General features: G+C 44.8%; 1 pseudogene; it reads right to left on the reverse strand.

The window, feature by feature from the left end:
- LOC139228724 (zinc finger protein 208-like) overlaps positions 1 to 14,391 on the reverse strand; it is a 197,311-nt pseudogene that overhangs the window by 113,970 nt on the left and 68,950 nt on the right.

A 14,391-nucleotide genomic window follows, 5' to 3' on the forward strand; every position in this document is an offset into this window, starting at 1 on the left:
CCTTCTGGAAATCACATCACATCCACTGGTTTCCCCTTATCCATGCTGCTCGTTCTATCCTCAAAGAACTCCAGCAAATTTATCAAACTTGACTTCCCTTTCACAAAACCATGCTGACTCTGCTTGATTGAATCATGCTTCTCCAAATGTCGCAGTTTTTTTCTAAATTGGCACAATATATTTTGTGTGCTGAAGGGACAGGCTGGGTGAACTAGTAGGTCTTTTCTTGTCTTTTTTTCATATGCTCGTAATATATTTTCATATAAAACTGGGATAGAAGAACTGGAAAATACGGTTACAAACTGAGGAAAAAACAATCTCAGTTGGCTTAAAGAGGACTGATTTGCTCAGGCGTTCGAAGTGCTATAAGTCGTGTAAGCTTTATCCACCTAAAGGCATGCAGGGTATCAGCATATCAGAAATTCAAACAATGGTTCCAGGGATGAGGGATTATAGTTACGGTGGGTAGACTGGAGATGCTGGGGTTGTTCTCCTTAGAGCAGAGAAGGCCAAGAGGAAACATAGAAACACAGAAAATAGGTGCAGGTGCAGGCCATTCGGCCCTTCGAGCCTGCACCACCATTCAATATGATCATGGCTGATCATGCAACTTCAGGACCCCTGTTTTCTCTCCCTTTTTTAAAAAGTGGGGTTACATTAGCTGCCCTCCAATCCATAGGAACTGATCCAGAGTCCATGGAATGTTGGAAAATGACCACCAATGCATCCACTATTTCTAGGGCCAGTTCCTTAAGTACTCTGGGATGCAGACTATCAGGACCTAGGGATTTATCGGCCTTCAATCCCATCAATTTCCCTAACACCATTTCCTGACTAAAGGATTTCCCTCAGCTCCTCCTTCTCGCTCGACCCTTGGTCCTCTAGTATTTTCGGGAGGTTATTCCTTAGTGAAGACAGAACCAAAGTATTTGTTCATTTGGTCTGCCATTTCCTTGTTCCCCATTAGGAATTCACCTGATTCTGACTGCAAGGGACCTACATTAGTCTTCACTAATCTTTTTATCTTCACATACCTAAAAATGCTTTTGTAGTCAGTTTTTATGTTCCCTGCAAGCTTACTCTCATACTCTATTTCCCCCCTCCTAATTAAACCCTTTGTCCTCCTCTGCTGGATTCTAAATTTCTCCCAGTCCTCAGGTTTACTGCCTTTTCTGGCCAATTTATATAGAATCATAGAAGTTTACAGCACGGAAGGAGGCCATTTTGGCCCATCGTGCCTGCACCGGCAGCCGCGCCTCTTCCTTAACGATCCCTAATTTCCCTTGTTAGCCACAGTTGAGCCACCTTCCCCATTTTATTTTTACGCCATACAGGGATGTATAATTGTTGTAGTTCATCCATGTGATCTTTAAATGTCTGCCATTGCCTATCTACCGTCAACCCTTTAAGTATCATTCACCAGTCTATCCTAACCAATTCACGTCTCATACCATCGAAGTTACCTTTCTTTAAGTTCAGGACCCTAGTCTCTGAATTAACTGTGTCACTCTCCATCTTGAAGAATTCTACCATATTATGGCCACTCTTCCCCAAGGAGCCTCACATGACAAGATTGCTAATTAATCCTCTCTCTTTACACAAGACCCAGTCTAGGATGGCCTGTACTCAAGTTGATTCCTCGACATTTTGGTCTAGAAAACTATCCCTTATACACTCCAGGAAATCCTCCTCCACAATATTGCTACCAGTTTGGTTAGCCCAATCTATATGTAGATTAAAGTCACCCATGATAACTGCTGTATCTTTATTGCACGCATCCCTAATTTCCTGTTTGATGCCATCCCCAACCTCACTACTACAGTTTGGTTGTCTGTACACAACTCCCACTAATGTTTTCTGCCCTTTGACATTTTGCAGCTCTACCCAAATAGATTCCACATCATCCACGCTAATGTCCTTCCTTACTATTGCGTTAATCTCCTCTTTGACCAGTAGCGCTATCCCACCTCCTTTTCCTTTGTCTATCCTTCCTGAATATTGAATATCCCTGGATGTTGAGTTCCCAGCCTTGGTCACCTTGGAGCCATGTCTCCGTAATCCCAATTACATCATATCCATTAACAGCTATCTGCGCAGTTAATAATTAATGAAAAATATATTCCAGTGAAAAAGAAGGGCGGTAAGAGAAGAGATAACCAGCCATGGATAACCAAGGAAATAAAGGAGAGTATCAAATTAAAAACCAATGCGTAAAATAATAAGGTGGCCAAGATTAGTGGGAAACTAGAAGATTGGGAAAATTTTAAACGACAGCAAAGAATGACTAAGAACGCAATAAAGAAAGGAAAGATAGATTACGAAAGTAAACTTGCGCAAAACATAAAAACAGATAGTAAAAGCTTTTACCGATATATCAAACGGAAAAGAGTGACTAAAGTAAATGTTGGTCCCTTAGAAGATGAGAAGGGGGATTTAATAATGGGAAATGTGGAAATGGCTGAGACCGTAAACAATTATTTTGCTTCGGTCTTCACAGTGGAAGACACAAAAACCATGCCAAAAATTGCTGGTCACGGGAATGTGGGAAGGGAGGACCTTGAGACAATTAGTATCACTAGGGGGGTAGTGCTGGACAGGCTAATGAATCTCAAGGTAGACAAGTCCCCTGGTCCTGATGAAATGCATCCCAGGTTATTAAAAGAAATGGCAGAAGTTATAGCAGATGCATTCGTTATAATTTACCAAAATTCTCTGGACTCTGGGGAGGTACCAGCGGATTGGAAAGCAGCTAATGTAAAGCCTCTGTTTAAAAAAGGGGGCAGACAAAAGGCAGGTAACTATAGGCCGGTAATGGGGAAAATGCTTGAAGCTATCATTAAGGAAAAAATAGCAGGACATCTAGATAGGAATAGTGCAATCAAGCAGACGCAACATGGATTCATGAAGGGGAAATCACGTTTAATTAATTTACTGGAATTCTTTGAGGATATAACGAGCATGGTGGATAGAGGTGTACCGATGGATGTGGTGTATTTAGATTTCCAAAAGGCATTCGATAAGGTGCCACACAAAAGGTTACTGCAGAAGATAAAGGTACGCGGAGTCAGCGGAAAATGTATTAGCCAGCCAATTCTCTATCCATGCGAACTGAAAGCAGAGAGTCGGGATAAATGGGTCCTTTTCGGGTTGGAAATCGGTGGTTAGTGGTGTGCCACAGGGATCGGTGCTGGGACCATAACTGTTTACAATATACATAGATGACCTGGAAGAGGGGACAGTGTAGTGTAACAAAATTTGCAGATGACACAAAGATTAGTGGGAAAGCGGGTTGTGTAGAGGACACAGAGAGGCTGCAAAAAGATTTAGATAGGTTAAGCGAATGGGCTAAGGTTTGGCAGATGGAATACAATGTCGGAAAATGTGAGGTCATCCACCTTGGGGGGGAAAAAAAAAAAAAACAGAAAAAGGGAATATTATTTGAATGGGGAGAAATTACAACATGCTGCGATGCAGAGGGACCTGGGGGTCCTTGTGCATGAATCCCAAAAAGTTAATTTGCAGGTGCAGCAGGTAATCAGGAAAGCGAATGGAATGTTGGCCTTCATTGCGAGAGGGATGGAGTACAAAAGCAGGGAGGTCCTGCTGCAACTGTACAGGGTATTGGTGAGGCCACACCTGGAGTACTGCGTGCAGTTTTGGTCACCTTTCTTAAGGAAGGATATACTAGCTTTGGAGAGGGTACAGAGACGATTCACTAGGCTGATTCCGGAGATGAGGGGGTTACCTTATGATGATAGATTGAGTAGACTGGGTCTTTACTCATTGGAGTTCAGAAGGAAGAGGGGTGATCTTATAGAAACATTTAAAATAATGAAAGGGATAGACAAGATAGAGGCAGAGAGGTTGTTTCCACTGGTCGGGGGGACTAGAACTACGGGGCACAGCCTCAAAATATGGGGGAGCCAATTTAAAACCGAGTTGAGAAGGAATTTCTTCTCCCTGAGGGTTGTGAATCTGTGGAATTCTCTGCCCAAGGAAGCAGTTGAGGCTAGCTCATTGAATGTATTCAAATCACAGATAGATAGATTTTTAACCAATAAGAGAATTAAGGATTATGGGGAGCGGGCGGGTAAGTGGAGCTGAGTCAACGGCCAGATCAGCCATGATCTTGTTGAGTGGCGGAGCAGGCTCGAGGGGCTAGATGCTAGATGGCCTACTCCTGTTCCAAATTCTTATGTTCTTATGTAATTCACCCACCTTATTACGAATGCTCCTTGCATTGAGACTCAGAACCTTCAGGCTTGTTTTTTTAACATTCTTTGTCCTTTTAGAATTATGTTGTAATGTGGCTCTATTTGATTTTTTTCCCTTGATTTCTCTGCCCAGCACTCTTAGAGAAAAATAGAAAATAGGTACAGAAGCAGGCCATTCAGCCCTTGTGAGCCTGCACCGCCATTCAATATGATCATGGCTGATCATTCAACCTCAGTACCCCACCCCAGCCTTCTCTCCATACCCCCTGATCTCTTTAGCTGTAAGGGCCACATCTAACTCCCTTTTGAATATGTCCAATGAACTGGACTAAACAACTTTCTCCTTCTGCCCCATTTTTACTTCCCTCTATCTCCCTGCATAGATTGCCATATTAGTTTAAACCCTCCCCAACAGAGGTGTTAAAAATTATATGGAGTTGGATCACAGATTAGCCATGATTTCATTGAATGGCAGAACATGCTCAAGGGGTTAAATGGCCTACTCCTGTTTCTAGGTTCCTATGAAGGGTTTACAAATGGTAAATAAAGAGAAACTGTTTCCAATGGCTGAAAGGTTGATCAACCAGGAGACCCAGATTTAAGGTATTTGGCAAAAGAACCCGAGGCGACAGGAGGAAAAACATTTATTATGCAACAGAAATCTGTGTGTGGAGGCGGAAGATGTGGGTAGGATTCTTAATGAATACTTTGCTTCTGTTTTCACAAAAAGAGAGGGGTGATGCAGACTTTGCAATGAGGGAGGAGGAGTGTAAAATATTAGACAGGATAAATATAGTGAGAGAGGAAGTATTAAGGGGTTAGCAGGTTTCAAAGTGGATAAATCTCCAGGCCCAGATGAAATGTATCCCAGGCTGTTACGAGAAGCAAAATAGGAAAGAGCAGAGGCTCTGACCATAATTTTCCAATCCTCTCTGGCTACAGGTGCAGTGCCAGAGGACTGCTAATGTTGTACCTTTGCTTAAAAAAGGAGAAAGTGATTGGCCTGTAATTACTCGGTCTGTCAGCCTAACTTCGGTGGTGGAAAAATTATTGGAAAAAATCCTGAGGGACAGGGTTAATCTTCATTTGGAAAGACATGGATTAATCAAGGACAGTCAGCATGGATTTGTTAAGGGAAGGTCATGTCTGACTAACTTGATTGAAATTTTCGTGGAGGTAACTAGGAGGGTCGATGAGGGCAGTGCGTATGATGTAGTGTATATGGATTTTAGCAAAGCTTTTGATAAGGTCCCACATGGCAGACTGGTCACGAAAGTTATAGCCCATGGGATCCAGGGCAAAGTGGCAAGTTGGATCCAAAATTGGTGTTTTGGTGACTGTAAGGCTGTTTCCAGTGGGGTTTCGCATGGCTCAGTGCTGGGTCCCTTGGGTTTTGTGGTATACATCAATGACTTGGACTTGAATTTTGGGGATATGATTAAGAAGTTTGCAGATGACACTAAAATAGGCTGTGTGATTGATAATGAAGAAAGCTGCGGAATGCAGGAATATATCAATGTACAGGTAAGGTGGGCACAACAATGGCAAATGGAATTCAATCCGGATAAGTGTGCGGTAATGCATTTGGGGAGGTCTAACAAGGCAAGGGAATACACATTAAATGGTATTACACTGAAGTGTGCAGTGGAACAAAGGGATCTTGGAGTGCAGGTCCACAGATTCCCTTAAGGTAGCAGGCCAAATAGATAAGGTGGTTGAGAAGGCATATGGAATACTTACCTTTTATAAGTTGAGGCATGGAAAACAAGAACAAGGAAGTTATGCTTGAACTGTATAAAACACTGGTTAGGCCGCAGCTGGAGTAGTGTGTGCAGTTCTGGTCACCACATTACAGGAAAGATGTGATTGCACTGGAAAAGGTGCAGAGGAGATTTACAAGAATGTTGCCTGGACTGAAGAATTTTGGCTATGAGGAACGATTGGAGATGCTGGGTCTGTTTTCTTTGGAACAGAGAAGGCTGAGGGGAGACCTCATTGAGGTGTATAAAATTATGAGGGGCCTGGATAGAGTGGATAAGAAGGACCTGTTTCCCTTGGCAGAGGGGTCAACAGCTAGGGGCATAGATTTAAAGTAATTGGAGGAAGGATTAGAGGAAATATGAGGGAAAATATCTTCACCCAAAGGTTGGTGGGGGTCTGGAAATCACTGCCTGAAAGGGTGGTAGAGGCAGAAACCCTCACCACATTTAAAAGATACTTGGATGTGCACTTAAAGTGCTGTAACCTGCAGGGCTATGGACCAAGGGCTGGAAAGTGGGATTGGGCTGGATAGCTCTTGGTCAGCCAGCGCGGACACGATGGGTCGAAATGGCTTCCTTCTGTGCTGTAAATTTCTATAATTCTATGATTCTAATGAGTGGTCAGGATTTGGAATGCTCTACCTGATAGGGTGGTGGATACAGATTCACTAGTAGCCTTCAAAAAGGATAAACACTTGAAGGAGAAAAAGTTTCAGGGATATGGGGAAAGAGTGGGGTAGTGGGACTAACTGCATTGCTCTTGGAAAGAGCCGGCGCAGACTCGATGAGCTGAATGGCCTCCTTCTGTGCTTACTATTTTATGATTAATTCTTTTCATTGCATTCATTGAGTTGTGGAGCAGATTGTTAACTGGTGCATTGGATGCTTCACAGTTAAAGGAATCAAGAAAGGAAATCGATTATTTCTTGATTCGGGTGGATGTTAGGTGGGGTCGAGGTATAAAATGGAGGTCCTGAGGCTGGCCTCGAGCCAGTTCTGACGAAAGGTCACCGACCTGAAACGTTAACTCTGTTTCTCTCTCCACAGATGCTGCCTGACCTGCAGAGTATTTCCAGCATTTTATTTATTTTTTTTTTTTTTAAATTTCAGATCTCCAGCATCCGCAGTATTTTGCTTTTGTAACTGAGTTGATTAGCTTCCGAGTGATCACTTGGCTTTGTGCACAAGCTGATGTCTGTGCAGCCACAATAAGCTCTTGAATGGTTTCCCACAGTCAGTGCACAATTGCAGTCTCTTCCTGTCATGCGTGCGTTGGTGCTTCGCCAGCGAAGACACATGACGGAACTTTTTCTCACACTGGTACAAGGGGCAGGCGAACGGTCTCTCCTGTGTGTGCGTGCGCTCGTGCTGCAGCAGGTTGGACGAGATCCTGAAGCCCTTGCCACAGTCAGGGCACTTGAATGGCTTCTCTCCTGTGTGGATGCGCTGGTGCAGCACTAAGCTGGACAACTGGCTGAACTCCTTCCCACAGGTCGGGCACTGGAACGGCTTCTCCCCTGTGTGAGTGCGCTGGTGTATCACCAGGTTGGATGACTGGCTGAAGTCCTTCCCACACACAGCACACCGGAAGGGTTTCTCCCCGGTGTGAGTGCGTCGATGCAACAACAGGCTGGACGAGTGGCTGAAGTTCTTCCCGCAGGCCGCGCAGTGATATGGCTTCTCTCCGGTGTGGGTGCGCTGGTGCATCACCAGGTTGGCTGAGTGGCTGAACTCCTTCCCGCACTCGGGGCACTGAAACGGCTTCTCCATCGTGTGGATGCCCTCGTGCCGGCGGAGGTTGGACGCATCGCCGAAACCCTTGCCACAGGTCGGGCACTGGAACATCTTCGCTGCCTGTGGCGGCTTGATGGGCACGTGCACGCGCCGCTGGTGCACCGCCAGAGCCGAGGACTGGCTGAAGTCCTTCCCGCAGCTCGGGCACCGGAACGGCTTCTCTCCCGAGTGCGTGCACCCATGCCGGCGGAGGTTGGACTCCTGGTTGAAGTCCTTCCCGCAGAGGAGGCATTTAAAGGGCTTCTCTCCAGTGTGCGTGCGTTGGTGGATCAGAAGCGTGGATGACTGGTTGAATGCTTTGCTGCAGTCTGTGCACCTGAACAGCTTCTCTCCCAGGTGTGTCCGTTCGTGTCTGTGGAGACTGGAGGGGTATTTGAAGTCTTTGCCACAGATGGGGCATCTTAAGGACGTCTTCCCTGCGTGGACCTGCAGGTGAAATTTCAGGTGTGAGTATTTGGTAAAGTTCTTGCCACACTGGGAGCAGATGAAGCACTTCTGCTTCTCCTCCACACGCTGATGATATTCTGACGCTTTGGGATTTCTCAAAGTCATTCCATCATGGAATATCTCTGTCGACCGAAGGTCAGAATCCGGTTGAGGTGTGTGCTCCATTGGGACTCTTTCCTAGAATAGAGAGTTTGCAATTATTGTCTGTTACAGGTCACAGTGGAGCTCTCTCGCTCTTATTAACTAGTCCTTCTTCTGTGGGAACTATGATGTAGTCGGAATATCAGAAAATGACTAAATCCAGAGAAGAGAAATGAATATAGAATTCAAGGGTGCAGAAATGTCCACTTTCCTTGATTCACTTGCAGAGTTTGAGAAGTACCTACAAGATTCAATGAACAAGTATAAAACCTGTTGATTATTCAACTCTACCTCTGAGACAAAGCAAATGTTAAAAATACATTTGATTATGAAAACTTGCATTTATAAAGCACCTTTCACAACCTCAGGACATCCCAAAATGCTTTACAAACAATGAAGTACTTTAGAAGTGTAGTCACTTTTGAAATATAGGAAACACGCCAGTCAATTTGCTCACAGCAAGGTCCCACAAACAGAAATTGGAGCAGGAGTAGGACTGTCGGCCCCATGAGCCTTCTCTAACATACAATAACATCTTCTATCTTAACTCCCCTTTCCCACCCTATCCCCATATCCCTTGATTCCCTTCGTGACCAAAAGTTTATCGATCTCAGTCTTGAATATACTCAATGACTGAGCATCCACAACCTTCTGGGGTAAAGAATTCCAAAGATTACAATCCACGGAGTGCAGAAATTTCTCCTCATCTCAGCCCTGAATGGCCGACCCCTTATCCTGAGACTATGACCCCTATTTCTAGAAATGGTCTCTTTTATGTTGGTGGTTGATGGTGGATTTAAATTATGGATTAAAACTAAGGATTGTAAAATTAATAAAATGTGGCTGAGACAATCTGCTTGAACATGGTATAAATAAGACCAAACAAATTTTTACCCAGGATCTTTAGTTTAAGAAAAACCTGGTATAGCAGGGAAAGATGTACACATTTGCTGTAACCAATGCAGGGGTTGGAGGACCACTAGAAGAGGAAATGATAGGTGGAAAATTAGGCTTTTTGAACACATGCAGTCAACACAGCATGAAATGTTTTTGCTGGAAACCTGTACCACATATTCACTTCTCTGGAGAAAAATTCTTCCAATGTAATCTAGTACTGTTACTCTCCTTCATGAAGTAATTCCACTCCCTCATTTGACATTTTACACTATATGTGGAGTTAACGGTCCGTGCATCAAAATGATCTGCCGTTTTACTTAGCTCAGTGTTGTTACCACAAGACAAGTCGCACATTATTTCCAAATGACCTCTTTCAGCAGAGAGTTTGTGGGATTGGAATAAAATGCCCCACCCCAGCACTTTCTCCCCCTCACTCCTGATGGTGCTAATTGTTGTTGGGTTATCTAGCTCCACAGACACCACCCACCCTCAGTGACCTCACCTCAGTGGCTATTCGTTTTATGTGAGCCCAGCTAATGGGTCAGCAAGCCAATTAAATGCAGGAACCTTACCCCGCTAGCAATCAGCAAAGAGCCAGTGAATATCATCATCACAGGTGGTCCCTCAAACGAGGATGACATGCTTCCACAAGAGTTCACAGATGTTTCAATGAAGGACCCGATGTTCCAATCCTGAACTCCAATTGAGGGGGTGGAAGATGCCAGTGCGTGGACTTTTTTAACGTGTGGTGACGGTTGCACATCATCCACCACACAGATGCGAGAGAGCTAGGCCTTTATCCAGTGGCAAGGGTTGAACCAGGACGACTGGAGACCTGCTCGGCTGCACAGACCTAGTGCGCACACATATTGCAGTGTGGGCTGGCCCATGCTGTTCCTGGGCCCTTGGATCTTCTGGGCCCCGTACCTTCGCCCATGTTGCTCCAGGGCCCGGCGCTCCAACTCTGTTTATAGCCCTGACCTGCGATGGTGTTCTCACACAGGTCAGGGCAGCCCACAATGTAGACCACGATAATGTGCATGAGGCAATAGTCAGTCACAGTTAGAGTACCATGTGCTGGGCTGGGCACCCCATTAGAGAGAGGATAAAACCACACAGTGCTGATTCATCAGGATGCGATCATGGACAAGATACTGTGACTATTTCCACTGCAGCAGAGAAGGCCAAGAGGAGATTTCATGGTTTTTTTTTTTAATTATGAAGGGTTTTGATAGGGTGACCAGGGAATCAGTGATAAGGGGGCGGGGTTATCAATTTAAAATTCACTGAACGCGAGGTTCACTGGGAGTTGCTCGGGAGTCAGTGAGGCAGAAACCATCGCATCTTTTAGGGGAAGATATCATGAGGATGCCAAAGGGGCTATAAAAATGCAGGTTTTTCTGTCTCACATGGATGTGTTGGAAGTACAACAACAAAACAACAACTTGTATTTATATAACTCCTTTAACATATTGGTGTCAGCCATAGCTCAGGTTGGTAACACCCTCACCTTGGAGGCTGAAGGTTGTGGGTTCAAGTCCCACTGCAGAGATTTGAGCACAAAAATGAAGGCTATTCATTGAATGACACAGTACAGAAGGAGGCCCGTCAAGCCCGTGCTGGCCATCCACAAGAGCACCTCAGCTAATCCCACTACCCCGCCCTTTCCCTGTAGCCCTGCAATTTTTTTTCCTTCAGGTACTTATCCAATTCCCTTTTTGAAAGCCATGATTGAGTCTGCCTCCACCACCCTTTCAGGCTGTACATTTCAGATCCTAACCACTCATAGAATCATAGAAATTTACAGCACGGAAGGAGGCCATTTTGGCCCATCATGTCTGTGCCAGCCGACCAAGAGCTATCCTGCCTAATCCCACCTTCCAGCTCTTGGTCCGTAGCCCTATAAGTTACGACACGTTAAGTGCACATCCAAGTATTTTTTAAATGTGGTGAGGGTTTCTGCCTTTCAGACTGTGAGTTCCAGACCCCACCACCCTCTGAAGAAATTTCCCCTCATATCCCCTCTAAACCTTCCCCCCATATCCCCTCTAAACCTTCCCCCAATTACTTTAAATCTATATCCCCTGGTTGTTGACCCCTCTGCCAAGGGAAACAGGTCCTTCCTATCCACTCTATCCAGGCCCCTCATAGTTTTATAAACAGACCCAGCATCTAATCTTTCCTCATAGCCAAAACTCTCCAGTCCAGGCAACATCCTTGTAAATCTCCTCTGCACCCTTTCCAGTGCAATCACATCTTTCCTGTAATGTGGTGACCAGAACTGCACGCAGTACTCCAGCTGTGGCCTAACCAGTGTTTTATACAGTTCAAGCATAACCTCCTTGCTCTTGTAGTCCATGCCTCGGCTAATAAAGGCAAGTATTCCTTATGCCTTCTCAACCACCTTAGCCACCTGGCCTGCTACCTTTAGGGTTCTGTGGACCTGCACTCCAAGGTCCCTTTGTTCCACTACACTTTTCAATGTCGAACCATTTAATGTGTATTCCCTTGCCTTGTTCGATCTCCCCAAATACATTAGCTCACACTTATCTGAATTGAATTCCATTTGCCACTGTTCTGCCCACCTGACCAGTACATTGATATCTTCCTGCAGTCCGCAGCTTTCTTCTTCATAATCAACCACACAGCCTTTTTAGTGTCATCTGCAAACTTCTTAATCATACCACCAACATTCAAGTCCAAGTCATTGATATATACCACAAAAAGCAGGAAACCCAGCACTGAACCCCACTGGATACAGCCTTCCAGATACAAAAACACCCATCAACTATTACCCTTTGCTTCCTGTCTCTGAGCCAATTTTATGATCCACCTTGCCACTTTGCCCTGGATCCCATGCGGTTTTATTTTCGTGACCAGTCTGCCATGTGGGACCTTATCAAAAGCTTTGCTAAAATCCATATACACTGCATCATACGCATTGCCCTCATCGACCCTCCTGGTTACCTCCTCGAAAAATTCAATCAAGTTAATCTGACACGACCTTCCCTTAATGAATCCATGCTGACTGTCCTTGATTAATCCATGTCTTTCTAAATGAAGATTTATTCTGTCCCTCAGGATTTTTTCCAATAATTTTCTCACTACTGAGGTTTGACTGGCCTGTAATTACTCAGTCTATCCCTTTCTCAACAAAAGGTACAACATTAGCAGTTCTCCAGTGCTCTGACATCACACCTGTAGCCAGAGAGCATTGGAAAACTATGGTCAGAACCTCTGCCAATTCCTCTTTTGCTTCTCTCAACAGCCTGGGATACATTTAATCTGGGCCTGGGAATTTATCCGCTTTCAAAGTTGCTAAGCCCCTTAATACTTCCTCTCTCACTATGTTTATCTCGTCTAATACTTCACACTCCTCCTCCCTCATTGCAAAGTCTGCATCGCCCCTCTCTTTTGTGGAAACAGATGCAAAGTATTCATTAAGAATCATAACCACATCTTCTACCTCCACACACACATTTCCTTTGTGGTCTCTAATAGGCCCCATGCTTTCTCTAGTTATCCTCTTGCTCTTAATGTATTTATAAAACATCTTTGGCTTTTCCCTGATTTTACTTCTCAACATTCTTTCATGCTCTCGCTTTGCTTTCTGGATCTCTTTTTTAATTGCACCCCTGCACTTTTTATACTCCTCCAGAGTTTCTGCAGTATTGAGTTCTCAGAATCTGTCATAAGCTTCCCTTTTTTCTTTATCTTACCGTCTGTCCCTTGACATCCAGGGGGTTCTAGATTTGTTAGCCCCACCTCTTTTTTTTTTAAATAAAGGGAACATACTTGCTTTGTACCCTCAGGATCTCCTCCTTGAATGCCTCCCACTGATTTACCATCAAGTAGCCGTTTCCAGTCCATCTTGGCCAAATCGCATCTCAGCTCAGTAAAATTGGTTTTACCCCAATTGAGAACTTTTTTTCCCTGGTCCACCTTTGTCCTTTTCCATAACTAACCTAAAGCTTACTGAATTATAATCACTAGCACCAAAATGCTCTCCCACTGATACCCCTTCCACCTGCCCTTCTTCATTCCCCCTAACCAAGTCTAGAACCGCCCCCTCCCTTGTTGGGCTTGTTACATACTGGCTAAAGAAGTTCTCCTGAATGCATTTTAGGAATTCTGCACCCTCTACCATTCACACAGCTTTTTTCCCAGTTAATATTAGGGTAGTTGAAATCCCCCACTATTACAGCACTGTAGTTTGTACACTTCGCAGCAATTTGCCCACATATGTGTTCTATCTCTCTCTGACTATTTGGCGGTCTATAGTACACTCCCAGCAGTGTGATCACCCCTTTTTTGTTCTTCAATTTAACCTATATAGCCTCATTTGATGACCCCTCTAACATATCATGCCTTCTCACAGCTGTAATTAATACAGCAAACCCCCCTCCCCTTCTTTTTTACTCCTCTCTCTATCCCGTCTGAAAACCCTGTAACCAGGAATGTTGAGCTGCCATACCTGCTTTCAGACATGTTTCGGTAATGGCTAGATCATACTGCCAAGTGTCTATCTGTGCTCTAAGCTCATCTGCCTTATTCCCTATACTCCTTGCATTGAAGTATGTACCATTTAGTGGTGCCAAACTCCGTTATTGATATTTTCAAACCCTTGATCCTTCTGTCTCCCAAGTTCACGTTCTACTTTTCTGCTGCCCAGCTTTGCTTCTCTCCCCACTGAATCTATTCTCCGGTTCCTCCCCCTGCCAAGCTAGTTTAAACCATCCCCAACAGCACTGGCAAACCCTCCTGCGAGTATACTGGCCCCGGCTCTGTTGAATTGCAACCTGTCCAGCTTGTACAGGTCCCACCTCCCCCAGAAATGGTCCCAATGCATCAGGAATCTAAATCCTCTCGCCTGCACCATCTCTCCAGCCATGCGTTAATCTTCTCTATCCTATTTCTGTATTCACTAGCACGTGGCACTGACAGTAACCTAGAGATTATTACCTTTGAGGTCCTGCTTTTTAATCTTTCTCCTAGCCCCCTAAACTCTGACTGCAGGACCTCATCCTTCTTCCTATTGTCATTGGGTCCGATGTGGACCATGACCTCTGGCTGTTCACCCTCTCCCCCCAGAATGTCTTGCAGCTGCTCAGTGACATCCTTGACCCTGGCACCAGGGA

The sequence above is a fragment of the Pristiophorus japonicus genome, chromosome 2 (assembly GCF_044704955.1).
Source record: "Pristiophorus japonicus isolate sPriJap1 chromosome 2, sPriJap1.hap1, whole genome shotgun sequence".
NCBI lineage: Eukaryota > Metazoa > Chordata > Chondrichthyes > Pristiophoridae > Pristiophorus > Pristiophorus japonicus.